Genomic DNA, 14,975 nt, shown 5'->3' with positions numbered 1-14,975 from the left:
TAGTAAAATGGGAATTCGGTAATAACAGGGTCCAAACCTATGGGCCAGGGAAAGCTTGAACAAAATGGTGTATGTCTTTGCAAGACATTTGAAGCAACTGAGGGATGATGCTTCACTCCTGCCAGAGAGATGGGCATTCCAGAGTGCAAGGGCAATGGTGGAAAATACCTGTTTGCCTTACATTTTAAATTTATTTAAATGTCCTCCTATGGGTCATCAGCAATCCAAAATATTCCTCCTCGTATGCAGTGTGTTAAATGGAAGTCTGTTGCCTGGGACCTGCTAAAGGATAACTAGCAGATGGCCATCGAACCACCTTCTGAGTCAGTCCATTCCACTGTCAAACAGCTTTTACCATAAGAAAGTTCATCCTAATGTTCAGTCCGAATCTCCTTGATTCTAGTTTGAAACCAGTGAAGAAGAGTCCACCACCTTATGAGGTCATCCATTCCATGGTCAAACAGCTCTATCTGAAGTTCTTCCCAATCTTCAGTTGGCATCTTCTTTTTTTGTAACTTGAATCCATTGCCTACCCTCCAGAGCAGCAGAAAATCAGCTCGCTCTACCTTCCATGCGAAGCCCTTCAGAAGATGACTATTTTATCTAAGTCTGCTCTTCTCCAGGCTGAACATCCCCAACACCTTCAACCATTTCTCAGAAGGCTTCACTTCCAAATCCTTGATCATCTTGGTTACCACGCACGTTCTATCTTTTGGTGGCCAGAACTGGACACGGTACTCCAGGTCGGGTCTGATCAAGAATAGACTGGTGCTATCACTTCCCTTGATCTGGACACTATACTTTTTGTTAATGTAGCCTAGAGTCACATTAGCTTTTTGTGTCCAGGCACATAGATGCGCATGCATGAGCACTAGAGAAATTAGAATTGAGGAGGGGCTGAATCCTGAAGAAAGTCCACTCTAAAGTAGGAACAAAAATAATATTTTATTCAAAAATTTTCCTAGAATCTGGCAATCATCATCATCATCAGGTTTCAATAAGAACCTCACTGGTATCTCTAGGTCAGAATCCCCATATCACATCATAGCTGTGACGTCCCATGATATGTAGAAGCAAGGAGCAAACCTAGAACACATTTCACATTATGATTATTGTTATTTTTTGCTCTGTGCATGTCTTTCCTTTAAAAATAACCTAGAAGAAGCCATAGTGAGCTGTACAGTTTGACAGGTGTACATGATCCACTAGCTGATTCAGGAGGACAGACAGCTCACCCCAAGACTGCGCATAAATATTTCATTCCACAGTGTGAAAGTCTAAAAAGCAAATTATTACTGACTTGTGTGGCTGCAGGGGGGTGTCTGAAAGAGTTGTGTGTTGCAGGTCAGCCTGTTTGTGTAACAGCTGACCCAGGAGTCCAGCTCATACTCCAGACAGAATCGGTTGAACTCCCTTGAGCTGGATTCAAAGCTAATAGATTGCAAGCTGGCTGTGCATAAAGCCTTGTCCCAGGTTGGTCGGTCACTTACACATGGTCAAAAAAAGGGGGACTGCATTTCCAAAAGGATGGACAAAAGAGTACAGTGGCATAATATTTGCATAAACTTATAAACCCAAGTCACTTTGTACCATAAAGATTGTGTGTCTCTTTGTTTCAAGGCAATTGTATGCAACCTCCTCACTCGCTGCACTGCAAAGAAAGCAAGCTCCAGGATTGAGAATTTCAGGATCAGAGATTGCATGTCAAAATTGCTTTTGGAAATGGAACTGTAAGGTCAGTTTTAGCTACCAAAGCCTAACTCTTGTCAAAAGACCACAGGGCTTAGGGGCAACCGGGCACCTGATTTCTCAATTGAATTCATTTGATAACAAAGGGATTTAGTGTTGCCGTTTCGTGCAACAGTGGCATATGTTCACGGCTGCGTGTTTGTCTATTTTCCACACATTCTATAAATAAGAAAACATGTGTCAGAGTTCTGTGAAGTCAATTGGAGATGTGTGGGCAACTGTGATTCTGGATAAATTATAAATTGCAAAGGAGAGTGGAAGATGATCCAAGAGAGGTGCTAAATACTGTACCTCCTCCTATAAGATTTTGCAACGAAAGCCAGAAAGCCTCCCTCAACAGCTTTGAAGCGTGACTTCAAAGCAATCTTGCACTAAAGTGTGAGCAGGATGACTGTTTACCATATTAATAGGAGATGAGGGCAATATTTTCTTATTCCAAAAAAGAAAGAGAAAAAATGTCAGAGTGTGTGGTTCTTTTTTTCTTTTCCTCTTGGTCTTTTGAAGTCAACGGTTGATTTTCTATCAAGTTCTTAATTTATTTTGAATGTCGCATTTTGGATGTATGTGGGTCACTGTGCTTCTGTTAAGTGACAGAAAGTGAAAGCTACTTCAGCACAAAGACCTTTCATGTAGTAATTTCAAATTAGATTCTGCTCTATTACTCCTGTTCCCCCCATTCCTCTGAAGGCTGTTGACATATGAAACTGGTGCTGCCAAAAATGTGTTCTACAAAGGATGCTTCGAAGCCACCTCTGAGGAATTATTGTGGGGGGCTCAGCCCCTTCATCTTTGGAAAGGCTGAGCGAATGATAAAAATTACAAAGGATTGCTATTGATATATTCCTGCAGAAACAAGGAGGAAGCAGGGTGATATCAAGTCTTGAGCTGGGTGTTCCAGTCTCAGGCCTGGGACTAGGGATGCACAGATCAGTAAATTTTGCACGTGATCACACTGGGGTGGGCAAATCTGTCCATTTTGGTTTTTCCTAAGTTTCATGGTTTTTAGGTCTTTCCTCTACATTTCCACATGTGTGTTTTTTTAAGTCTTCATGAAAATTCGCCAGCGTTTTATTGCCAGTTTCTCCTCATCTATGCAATTTCATCTACACATTTTTTTGCAAAGGCATTCCCTCTAACATAATAATTTTTTTCATGCTATTTTACCAGTATATGTGTTTCTATGCATACTTTACTCCCATCATATGCTATACACACACACACACACACACACACACACATAAAGGGACCCCTGACCATTAGGTCCAGTCGTGACCGACTCTGGGGTTGCGGCGCTCATCTTACTTTATTGGCCAACAGAGCCGGCATACAGCTTCCGGGTCATGTAGCCAGCATGACTAAGCCGCTTCTGGTGAACCAGAGCAGCGCACGGAAATGCCGTTTACCTTCCTGCCAGAGTGCTACCTATTTATCTACTTGCACTTTGACGTGCTTTCGAACTGCTAGGTGGGCAGGAGCAGGGACCGAGTGACAGGAGCTTACCCCGTCACGGGGATTCGAACCGCTGACCTTCTGATCGGCAAGTCCTAGGCTCTGTGGTTTAACTCACAGCGCCACCCGCGACCCTATATACATACTACTCTGTTGCAAAACAGCATTGCAAAGTTCAGAGAAATGCAAATTTCAAATGGTGGTGCTGTTCCCCACCCCTGCTTTAGAATATTCTCCATAGAAGAATAGTCCTGAGGCAGGAGGTTCCAAACCCTGGTCATTCAGCAGCAGAACATGATGAAGTGACAGAGTCACTATCACATCACATCGCTCCTCCCATCCAGTCTATTTTCTGTGTCTCAGAACCCATCCTCTGCCTTTGGCGTGTCCTGAGGGAACCTCTTTGTTTCTGCCTGGTTTTATGTTCTGCTATGTGGAGTAATCGTCTTGTTTTAGGGGTGGGAGGTGGGTCTGGCACACTGTCAATGGACCTGCTTACAGCTGGTGCTGGTGTTCCCTCTGTTAAACTTGACTTTCATGCAGCTTCCATGTAAGCATTGTCTCTGGCTAGCTACATGTGTGCATCCCATCATGGGAAGGCACATAAACTGGGGAAGGCGGAGAGGCCCCCTGTTGCTGCAACTGCTCCATAGAGCATGGACCTGCCTAGAAGATAGATCGGTGTGCTTAAGGTTTCCAGAGCTGTAGAATTGACTGTAAGTTTATCAATGACAATAAAGGATTAACTCTCTGCCACGTGCATTCTTCGGCTGGGAAGTGCCCTTGACCTGAGCCCACCCCTGTTTGCTCTCATTGGCCCCACAACCCCAAAGGCAGGATCTGATTGACTAGCTGCCACTGTCTCCCTGGGTAAGAAACGGATTGAACCAAAATTGTCCTTATCCTTTTCTTGCATGTATATCCCAACTTTTCCTCCAAGGAGCTCAAGGTTTCTTCCCCTCTTCCGTTCATCCCCACAACAACAGGACCAAGGTCATCCAGGGTGCACCCACACGCATGGTTTCAATGTTAAAGAAGGATTAAGGCATGGTTTTCATAATGTAGAAAACATTATAATTGTCATTCTGATAGAGGGGGAAACAGAGGTCAGAAATGCTGTATTTTACAAGTCTGCCCTGTGATGTTCTAGAATGATATACCTAATATCGTTCTAATAACGTTAAACAGGTCAGTGTAGATCCAGCCCCAGTGAGCTTCAGGGTGGGCAGATGCAGTTTAGGCTGCCAATGTGCCCATCAGTTTCTCCTGTGCCACTGCCATATGTTGTAATGGGGCTGCTGGTGTGGGGTTGCTGGTGTGCCTCAGAGTCATTTAGAGTCCCTCTGGCCATTGGAGTGGCCTTGCCCCATGCCCATTCACCTGTTCCAAGCAGAGCAGGTTGGAATATATGCTGGATAGACTCCATGTGCCACTTTCTCTCACACTTCTGATCAGCCTAAGAACTGCTGACATGTACATATAAATGCTAGCTCCCCTTTATCCCTCCAGCTGTATCCCAGATGTTTCTCAGGCTAGTGCCCATCTGGCAGTGAGGAAGTGGATGATTAGGTGTGGGGTATTTTTGCTTGTTTTAATTTTTTTCACTTGCTGATCTTGTGTAGCATATAGTAGCATATAGTAGAAATACACTGAAATCAAACACATTTCAGAGAGAGAGAGAGAGAGAGAGAGAGAGAGAGAGAGAGAGAGAGAGAGAAACATGTATCATTACTAAAAGCAGGAACAGCATATTAAAAGCAGAAGCAGCCACCAGCCCTTCACTTAGGCACCACAAAAAGGGCTAGCAGAACAGAAAGGTCATGAAAGATCATATCTTGCATATGCATTGATGGCTGCAGGATGATGCCGTGGTGATCTATATGCTTCAGGAAAATGCTATAGCATGTATTTGGAAGGCCACTACGAGCATAATGACCTCTGACAAGAGAGAAACCTTTTGCAAGGATGCTGCAGCTGTACAGGCGGTGCCCTTCCTTTGGTTAGGGCTGGACAGAATCATAGAATTTTAGAGTTGGAAGGGACCGCCAAGGTTCATCTAGTCCTACCCCCCAGGCAATGTCCACCACCTTCTGAGGTAGTCAGTTCCACTGTCAAACAGCTCTTACTGTCCAAAGTGCTTCCCAATATTTAGTTGGAATCTCCTTTTGAATCCAATGTTTCAGGTCCTACCCTCTGGTGCAGCAGAAAACAAGCTTCCTCCCATCTTCCATGTGACAGCCCTTTAGATATTTGAAGATGGCTCTTGAGAGTCCCATGGACTGCAAGAAGATCAAACCTATCCATTCTGAAGGAAATCAGCCCTGAGTGCTCACTGGAAGGACAGATCGTGAAGGTCAGGCTCCAATACTTTGGCCACCTCATGAGAAGAGAAGATTCCCTGGAAAAGACCCTGATGTTGGGAAAGATGGAGGGCACAAGGAGAAGGGGACGACAGAGGACGAGATGGTTGGGCAGTGTTCTTGAAGCTACCAGCATGACTTTGACCAAACTGCGGGAGGCAGTGGAAGACAGGAGTGCCTGGAGTACTCTGGTCTATGGGGTCACGAAGAGTCGGACACGACTAAATGACTAAACACCACCAACAACATAATATTATGTACCAGTCTTCTCTTCTCCAGGTTAAACAGCCCCAACTCCCTAAACCATTCCTCACAAGGCTTAAGGCTGAGAATACTTCAATGCTCAGGAAAATGTGCCAGATTTGACCTAGCAGCTCACCACACAGGGCAACTACCAACAACATGAAGTTTTCCTATTTTTTTATTTATGCTTTTCAAGTTTATACATTTCACTAATTTTAAAATCATTTTAATATTTCAAAACTTGACTTCCTTCCCTCTCTTTCTGCGGTTCCTTGAATTTATTTTAATATCGTCCGCCTCTCCAAATTAACTTAATTTGCTCATTTATTCATCTTCTTTAAATATATAATCTTATAAAACTGCAGGTTATTATAATAATCCTGCCAAAGTTTTTATCGGTTTATAATTTATCTGTAAATATCCAACAAACCATTTCCATGGTTTTATTTTATTTTTTTAAAGTTATCTTGATTTCTCATTCCTCCGGTATATGCCATTTCTGCATATTCCATATGTTTTTGTATGCATTCTTCCATCGCTGGGACTTCTTCCCATTTTTGGGCAAATAACATTCTTGCCGCTGTAGTAGCATACATGAATACGTTTCTGTAATGGGAATTGGGGGGTTGCTCGTGCGTAAGTTGCCACCACTCTCGGTGAGGTTGCCTGGATAAACCTTTCCCTGGCTGGACAGTCCTGATTCCGCGTCTGTCTCAGTCACTGGCAGAATCCGTCAGTTGGCGTTTCCTGAACTTCTTCCAACATAAAAGTTCCTTGACGGATAGTCTCCGCCTAGCCTCCCTGCGTGGAAGTCTTCTGCGCAGGGTGGGTGTGGGCAGTGGACGACCAATGCTCTCCCCGCTGGTCTCTGGCGAAGAGTCCTGGAGCCATCCCTCCGAAACCCGCCTCTGCCCGCCTTTCTCCCTGGTGTAACGCTGATTTCCTTCCCCGGTCACTGAGTCTTCTCTTTTCCTGCTGGGACCTTCTCCGGCATCGCTCGGGAGCCCTTCCACCACTCCTGACTGCGATGGCAGTTCCCTGACAGTTTCTATACATTTTAGGTAGTTCAGTTCCTATAATTCCCAAAAGAAAAGCTTCTGGCTGTTGCTTTTTTTTACAAAGGTTATTTTAAACATCCTTTTCATTTCATTATATATCATTTCCCAGTAAACAACATGAAGAGCTCCTGGTTCCAGCCCAGGTGGTTCCTCCCAACCAGTTAGAACCTCAAATGGGGAGAGTGGTGTTGCACTTGGGTCCAGTTTTGTGGCTCCTCGTTGGCCACTGTGAGAACAGGATGCTGGACAATGATAGGTCTTTGGCCTGATCCAGTATAGTGCTCTTGTGTTTAATCAGAAGGGATTCCCATAGGGACCAATGGTTCTTACTCCATCATAAGCAAGCTGGGAAACCAGCCTTAATTTATCCAGTGGGGCTGCCTGATGCGATTGTGAGTTGTGTGTGCCTGCTATGTTGCCATCATCACACCACCTTGTCAGCTCTGAAATCCTCCCAATGGCTGAAGCTGCAGAATTTGAAACGGAATTCGTTTTAATCCATATTGTCGATTTGCTTTTGAGGCTTTGCAAATTCCTAGCCCCGTTCGCCGACATGCATTCCGCAGAGAGGCTGCTGTCCATTTCTCACCCTACTCATAAATACGTCAATTGATCCTATTTTAAATGCCAGCTTTAGAATTTGTCATGTCTGTTTTGCATTCCTGGGAGTGAGCAGCATAAATCATTATCGGCCAACAAGCAGCTGCTGCCAGCCACGTAAGAACCCAGTTAAGTTAAATGCAGGCTTAAACAACTCTGCTGAATTTTGTTCCCTTCACTCAAAGGCTATTGGAGAGAGAGAGAAAACTGCTGTAATGCTCTGGGGCTTGTTGGAGTTTAGCGGATCCTTACAAACTGCTGAGCTCGCTCTCTTTCATATCACCACACACTGAGCTGTTTAGCAAAAGGTAGAATTTATGTATTTATTTCCACTCATTATTTTTGAACAAGCCCTTGTAATAAGGTACAAGGCGCCGAAAAGGGAGCCTGCTACATTCTCTTCATCCTTACAATCTCAGTCCTGTCCCTGAATTGCAGAATATGGAGTTCATTTGTTATTTCAATCACTGTTATTGTCACAAGTTTGACTCCACTGAATAGCAGCTGGAGAAATAAAGGTCAAAAGCTGGCATGTTGTCTGAAGGACTTCTTTGCATCGCTGTTGTTGCTGGCAATTTGGAGATGAGTTTTATTCCATTTATTATTATTCCATTTATTATTATTATTATTATTATTATTATTATTATTATTATTATTATTATTATTATTAAAATTTGTAGACCACCCTTCATATGAAGATTGCAGGGCAGTTTCATTTGTATATAGCCCAACTGTTGTGTATGCAATGGGGCTGTGTACTGGATTTGTCCAAGTCCTGAGCCAAATCAGGCCTGTTTGGAGGGATTTGGGCAGTGGTCAAATCAGGTTGAGATGGCCCAGTGTAGTAGTAGTAGTAGTAGTAGTAGTAATTTATACTTTATTCCCCAGCCACTCTGGGCAGCTCCCAACAGAATATTAATAATATTAATAAAAAAGCGATAAAACATCAAACATTAAAAACTTCCCTAAACCAGGCTGCCTTCGGATGTCTTCTAAAAGTCAGATAAGGTGTTTATTTCCTTGACATCTGATGGGAGGGCATTCCACAGGGCGGGCGCCACTACCAATCATCATCATCATCATTTTTTATTTTTAAAATCGTATTCTAAACCAGTGTCTCAAGATGATTTAAATATAAGATAGTTACAGCTGAAAACACAAGAACAGCATATTAAAACCTTGCTACGTGAACCTTCATGGTAAAAAAGTGTAGCTAGTGGGCACCAGTCATATCTCAACAGGAATGCCATTCCACAGAACAGAGGTCTTTGGAACTTGATGGAGTGTCTCCTGCAGACAGCAGTGAACTAGGCATATAAAGGCTATTTGAGGCAGAACATCAGGCAGGAAGGCAGGCAGGCATGGTAGGGGGGACCTGGGGAAAGAATGAGACCTATCTGACTGCCAACGGCATCTTCCCAGGAGATGACAGGAGACCAGCTTCCTTCCTGTCAGCCCCCAAGCCTAGAAGACTAGACCTTCCCGGGTTTGACAATATCCAAATGACTAGGCTCCTATGCTCTGCAAGCTTGAATGCTGCCATTTCTCTTTGCATCCAACCAGTCCGGGCCAGGAGACTCCCAGAACCTTACTGGTTATCATTTGAGATTCAAAAGGACAAGAGCTAAGGGTTTCACTCTCTGCTCCACCAAGTCACTCTGTAGCACGAACTGAATTCAGTACCCAAGGCTTGACCCAGATAACATACCAAGAACAGAACAGGTAGATTTATTAAAAGTAGATTAAAAATAGCAGTGTAAAAGAGAACCAATACACCAGTGAGAAATACAGATAAAAAGTACAACTACAAAATCCATTTGGGTATGAAAAGACGAAACAAAATTAAGCTAGTTTTTCCTAGTTCTTATAGAAACCATTTGAGCAACTGACCCCACAGAAACTCAGTACAGAGGTTTTTGCAGGTGCCAGGAACAAAAGCTGTGAGGCACAGGACAAAGGATTGAGGGTGACTTTATCTTAAACAGGATAGCAACAGGGTTACCTCTAAATAGCCAATCAAAGGGCTTCTAAATCAGAAGATTCCAGTAGCGTGATGAGCAGTGTTGTTTGGCACAGAGCTGCTTTTTCAATTAGCAGTCCTCAAAGAGTGACCTTGGGCAGTAAACTTTACACAATGCAGGTGCAGAAACTCATGAGCTCATCTCCAACTAATGGGAGAAGAATATTTTCCCAATGGCCTTTTTTTTTTACCCAGAAGCCTGGGGAACGGAACCATTTTCTTGAAGAAGGGAACCAATTACAGTGGTACCTCGAGTTACAAACGCTTCAGGTTACAAACTCCGCTAACCTGGAAGAGTTACCTCGAGTTGAGAACTTTGCCCCAGGATGAGAACAGAAATCGTGTGCCGGTGGTGCAGCGGCAGCAAGAGGCCCCATTAGCGAAAGCACGCCTCTAGTTAAGAACAGTTTCAGGTTAAGAACGGACCTCTGGAACCAATTAAGTTTATAACTAGAGGTACCACTTAACACTGATGCCCTGTCCCTGATATGGCACCCTGCAGGATCAGTGCCTCTGTGAAACAGCTGTTGAGGCATTGACCCTGCATGGTGCGGAGGGCTCCTTTGTAAGTGGACTGCAGGAAAACTGCTTGTGAGCAACAATCGATGCATCCACACAACAGCTGTTGTGCAGAGGCACTGATCCTGTGTGGTGCAGTATGCTCATTCACAAACAGCTTCCCCCCAGAGAAACCACTTGTGGAGGAGCACTCCACATAACTGACCCTCCCACCCGCCATTGGTTGGGCAGGGGGAAGGAGATCCAATCTCTCCTTCCTCCTCCTGGATGTATGTTTAATTAGGTTTCTTAAAAAACAAATTAAACCAGTGGTTCCCAATTAGCTAATTACCGAGGACCCCCTATTTTTCAAAAGCCAAGCCACGGACTCCCTACTTTTAAAATTTTGATAACTCTATGGCATGGGTGTAGCCAGGGGGGTAGCTGCCCCCCCCAAAAAAATCAATACGAATCTGAGGTTCTGCCCCCATAAAAAAACCAGCCCCCAACAAAAATACTGGCTACGCCCATGCCCTATGGTAGTTACCTCTGCAAAGCAATTTTTGAACAAAATGTGGGCTAGTCCTTAATAAGCAAATTATTTTAGGTATGCTGAAAAACAGACCATAAAATTTGTGATATTATAATGCAAGCATGACAAAAAATTAGTTGAGGGGCAGGAAAGGGATGGGGCCGCATTCCCCCTGGGTGTGTTCTATGGACTCCTAATTGGAGTCCACTGAATTAAGCATTGGACCCACCACCAAATTAGTTTGGGACTGTATTCAGGGTAGGTGATTCCCAGCTTCCCACAGGGCAGGTTAGCCTGGAATTGCCTCCCCCCACCCTCCACATTGGAGCCATGCAGCAGATTAGGGAATGACAACTGTGCACAGCCCTAGTATGCAGGGACACATGATCTAGAGTGGTACCTCTGGTTACAAACTTAATTCATTCCAGAGGTCCGTTCTTAACCTGAAACTGTTCTTAACCAGAGGTACCACTTTAGCTAATGGGGCGTCCTGCTGCCACCGCTGCACAATTTCTGTTCTCATCCTGAGGCAAAGTTCTTAACTTGAGGTACTACTCCCAGGTTAGCAGAGTCTGTAACCTGAAGTGTTTGTAACCCGAAGTGTTTGTAACCCGAGGTACCACTGTACACTCTCTGGATGCATCATGTAAACACCAACATAGCTGGGCTGTACACTCATCCAGTTATTCACATGCAATGTTCAGTGAGTAAACATTGTGTTTCTGCATACACAATAGATTAGTTGTGCCTCCGGCCTGCCCACCACTGGCATGTGGGCCCCAGAAGGATGCCCTGAAAGGAATGTGTCCCTCAAGCTGGAAAAAGATTCCCTGTGCGTGCCATAGGCTGTATTCATAGGCAGTTTATTCCAGTTCCCTGACATTTCCCTAACTGTTAACTTTTAACTTCCGTGTTACATTTGCGCTTTCACAAAACACATGTTTGGAAACTTAGTGGAATGTAGTGGACGTTTAGCACTCGTTTCCATCTTAATTGTATCCAGGAAAAATAATAATCTGTTTGCAATCCCATTATTAACCCAGAAAATTGGAAGAGTAAGGTGAAGAAATTTGAGGCTGTAACCTGGCATGCAGTCCTTTCCTGACATTTTCATGGGGGAATCATGGGAGACCAGAAGCAGGCATGTGTAGAAAGCCCATGGTGGAGTAGAGATGTTGTCCAATGATGTTTGCTGTTATGTCACACCAGGACCCTAGTGTGTATGAAATTTAGCATCACGTGCCGGGATATCGGTCAAAAAGCCGCAGGTTCGTAGCACGGCAGGTAACGTATTGTCAAAGGAACATTCAAAAAATGGGATAGGTGTGCTAGCATTATAATCAGGAAAACTAACACAGGGTTCCCTGCATCTGAATGCACCCTTAGAGTATTCCAGCAGCAACATTTTCCAGTATGGTTGTAAATCGATTCCTGTGTAAATACCTACCCCTGTGGCCTGCACATATTAACTACTCCTGTCTTTCCCTTCTGTCTCTGTGGAGGGCAGGGAACAGTCCCACAACCATCTGCATCAGCACCCCACAATATCTAGGCAATAACCTGGCAATATGGGGCATTTTAATACTACTGTTAAAATCACCTGGACTGGCACAGCACAGCTGCCTGTATGATGTCACACTCACTGATAAGTCTTCCATCACACAGCTGCAGCTGCAGATGACTGAAGAACCTAATGAACCAGGGACAAATATTGAGCCCCAGTAGGCCTTTAGTGAGTCTTCTGCTAAAGAGCCTGGAAGCGAGTCAAGGGTTTTGTTGAAACAAATTCCCATTTAAGACAGTCAAAATCTTGTTACCAAAAAACAACAACATCTGTGCTAAGATATAAGGTTGTGAGTCATACACTTGGGGTCCCTTAGTCACTGGAGCCAAGCATGAATATATTTGCAGAACTGGGATGTGCACCATTCAGTGGAAACAGCATTATTTGCTTGTTTCTCCAACACAAGGGTGGAGTGGAGCTAGTTTCTTTTAGGGTAGAGAAGGTTTCAAGGCTGGCTTTAAACAATGTTGATCCAAGATGGGAGTAGGGACATTTATAAATTCAAGGACCTCATTCTGTCATGGACAACCTCCCTGAGGCTGCATCCAGTGGCTGAAATTTTATAATACATGCTTTGTTGTTGTGCGTGTGGTGCGTTTGGTGTGGTGCGTGTGTCCTGCAGCCGGGGGTGGGGCAAGCTGCCCAATGGGTGGGGCAAGCCAAGGCAGGGCATGCTGCGTGGAGCCTCTCTGTAGGGCGGCTGAGGCGGTGGGCAGACGCAAGCCTCGTGCTGCTTGAAAAAGCAGCACAGAGCTTGCAGGCAGTCTGCCCACCGCCTTCCCCTCAGGAGAGATGCGTGGCTCAGGCCCCGCAGTGTCCGCCTCACCTAGCTATGCCTCTGCCTTCATGTTCACCTAAGTGTGGATCTCCAAACTCTTCCCCTTCAGTTCCCTGGACCTGAGAAGCTGGCAGCACTGGGCCCCTAGGAGTGAGGTTCCCCATCCCTGGTCTAAGTTAGCGTAGTTAGGATCCAAGCCATGGTACTTAGCTATAATGATAGCAAGCAATTTCAGATAACTTCTATGATCATGGGAACAAGCTTAATATATGGATTATTATTTTTGTCCCATCTGTTAACACAGTTGTAGTGTGTTATTCAGCCACTGATTTTGCAATTCTGGTTTTGTTTTTATTTTTTAAAAGCCGGTTTGCGTACCAGGAGGTTTCATAACCTACATTCTAGTTGCTGAAAGCAGCGTTCCTTTATTTGTAGGAATGGAGTGCTCAGCAGGTATACACACAAAAATGTCAAACATTGGTTTATTTATACCCTGTGCAAATCTCGTTCTTAAAAAAATAAAATAAACCAGGTTTCCAAATGCACGGTAGTTTGACCTACAAAAAAATATGCATCTGGGTATCTTACTGCGATTTCTTTTTTAAAAAATTGGCATTTATGCTATGCTGAGTGGAACAATATCTGCTATGTAGATGTGTGTGTGCATCCAGAGCTCAACTGCTTAGGATCACCTTAGGACAAGTTGTTGCAGTTGTGAAATGCAAGAAGACCGAAGTGGTTATGGACACCTTTAGGCTTGTCAGAATGCCATAACTGTGGAAATCAACAAAGCGAGAAAGAGAGCTGGATGCAGAGTTCTTGGCTGACATCTTATGAGCTGTGATTTAAATCGCAAAGTTGCAAGCTGCTGCCAAGATGCTGGGGGGAAAGGGATCGTAGAGCTGTGCTTGGAAATGCAGCAAATAGAGCTAAACATTCCCATTCAGCTAAGAAAGACTATTCATTTAGACAAAGTCAATTTGTTTGTGATATAGTGCAGACTAGCAGCGAAAAGGAAAAGGGTGTGGGGGAGAAAGGACTGCAGTGTCATTTATGGGTCAAGTACTCAATGACTATCTTTCAAAGTTCACAGCTTTTTGACTGAATTGCCATGAAAGACGGAGTCCATTTCCCGCTTTGCTCAATGAGATGATAAAGATGCCAATAAACTGGTTAAAGAACAACCGTATTTACTGTTCCATAACCTCCCAATGAGAGGAATGTTCTCGAAGAACAGGCTGAAAAAGCATCCAGCCCAGCGTTCTTTCTTTATCTGATTTCTGAGCATAGGATCAATTTTATGAGGGAAACATCAACCTGAGGTGAGATCTTCTTGCTGTTTCCCAGTCATTGCTCATTCTTACAAAATCATGACAGCTTGGGGAATGAAGAGAGCGGGTTCTAGTGTAATGAGAGAGGGAGAATGGTGATCTACTTCCTTCATCCTATGCATAATTTTATACACCTTTGTCATATCTCCTTTTACTTGCCTTCCCCCCCAAACTATGGACCCTTCCATTTGTAGCAATACAGCTGCAGATGTCTCCAATTTTTTCTGGGTGCTTCCACATGGTATTATCATTCAATCACTATTCTGGAATTGCTGTCATCAAACCACTGTTCCTTGAGCTGCAAAAAAAAAAAAAAAAAAAAAAGTTCTGAAAGATCTAGAATCGTTCCACAATATTTTCATTATGTGGATGGTGTTTTCCACAATTTTCCACATTTGTGTGTTGTGTGGTTTGAGCAACAAATGTTTCGTGCTTTTCCCTGTGATTGGCCTTTTTGACAGGAGGTTATCAATAGCTCAGTACAAAACAGTGAACTCAATTTCGCTCATGGAGAGAATTGTGGAATACCATTAAATAATGATGATGATGATGATGATGATGATGATGATGATGATGATGATGAAAGGGTTGTCAGTACCTTGTTCATGTGCCCATGAATACCTATGATATAAACTTAGTTGGAAGAGCAAGATAATAGAAAATATGTGACTATAGTCACAGAACTTGTCTCAGGCTGAAGACATTCTGTCATTGGAGCTGATGGGAAAAGCTGGTTCACCCGCCACCAAACATTGACCTGCTCAGTCCACTAGAATTTCACTTCAAAAAACCC

This window comes from Podarcis bocagei, assembly GCF_964188305.1.
Source record: "Podarcis bocagei genome assembly, chromosome: 12".
In the NCBI taxonomy this organism is placed as follows: Eukaryota; Metazoa; Chordata; class Lepidosauria; order Squamata; family Lacertidae; genus Podarcis; species Podarcis bocagei.
This window is presented reverse-complemented; position numbering follows the sequence as displayed.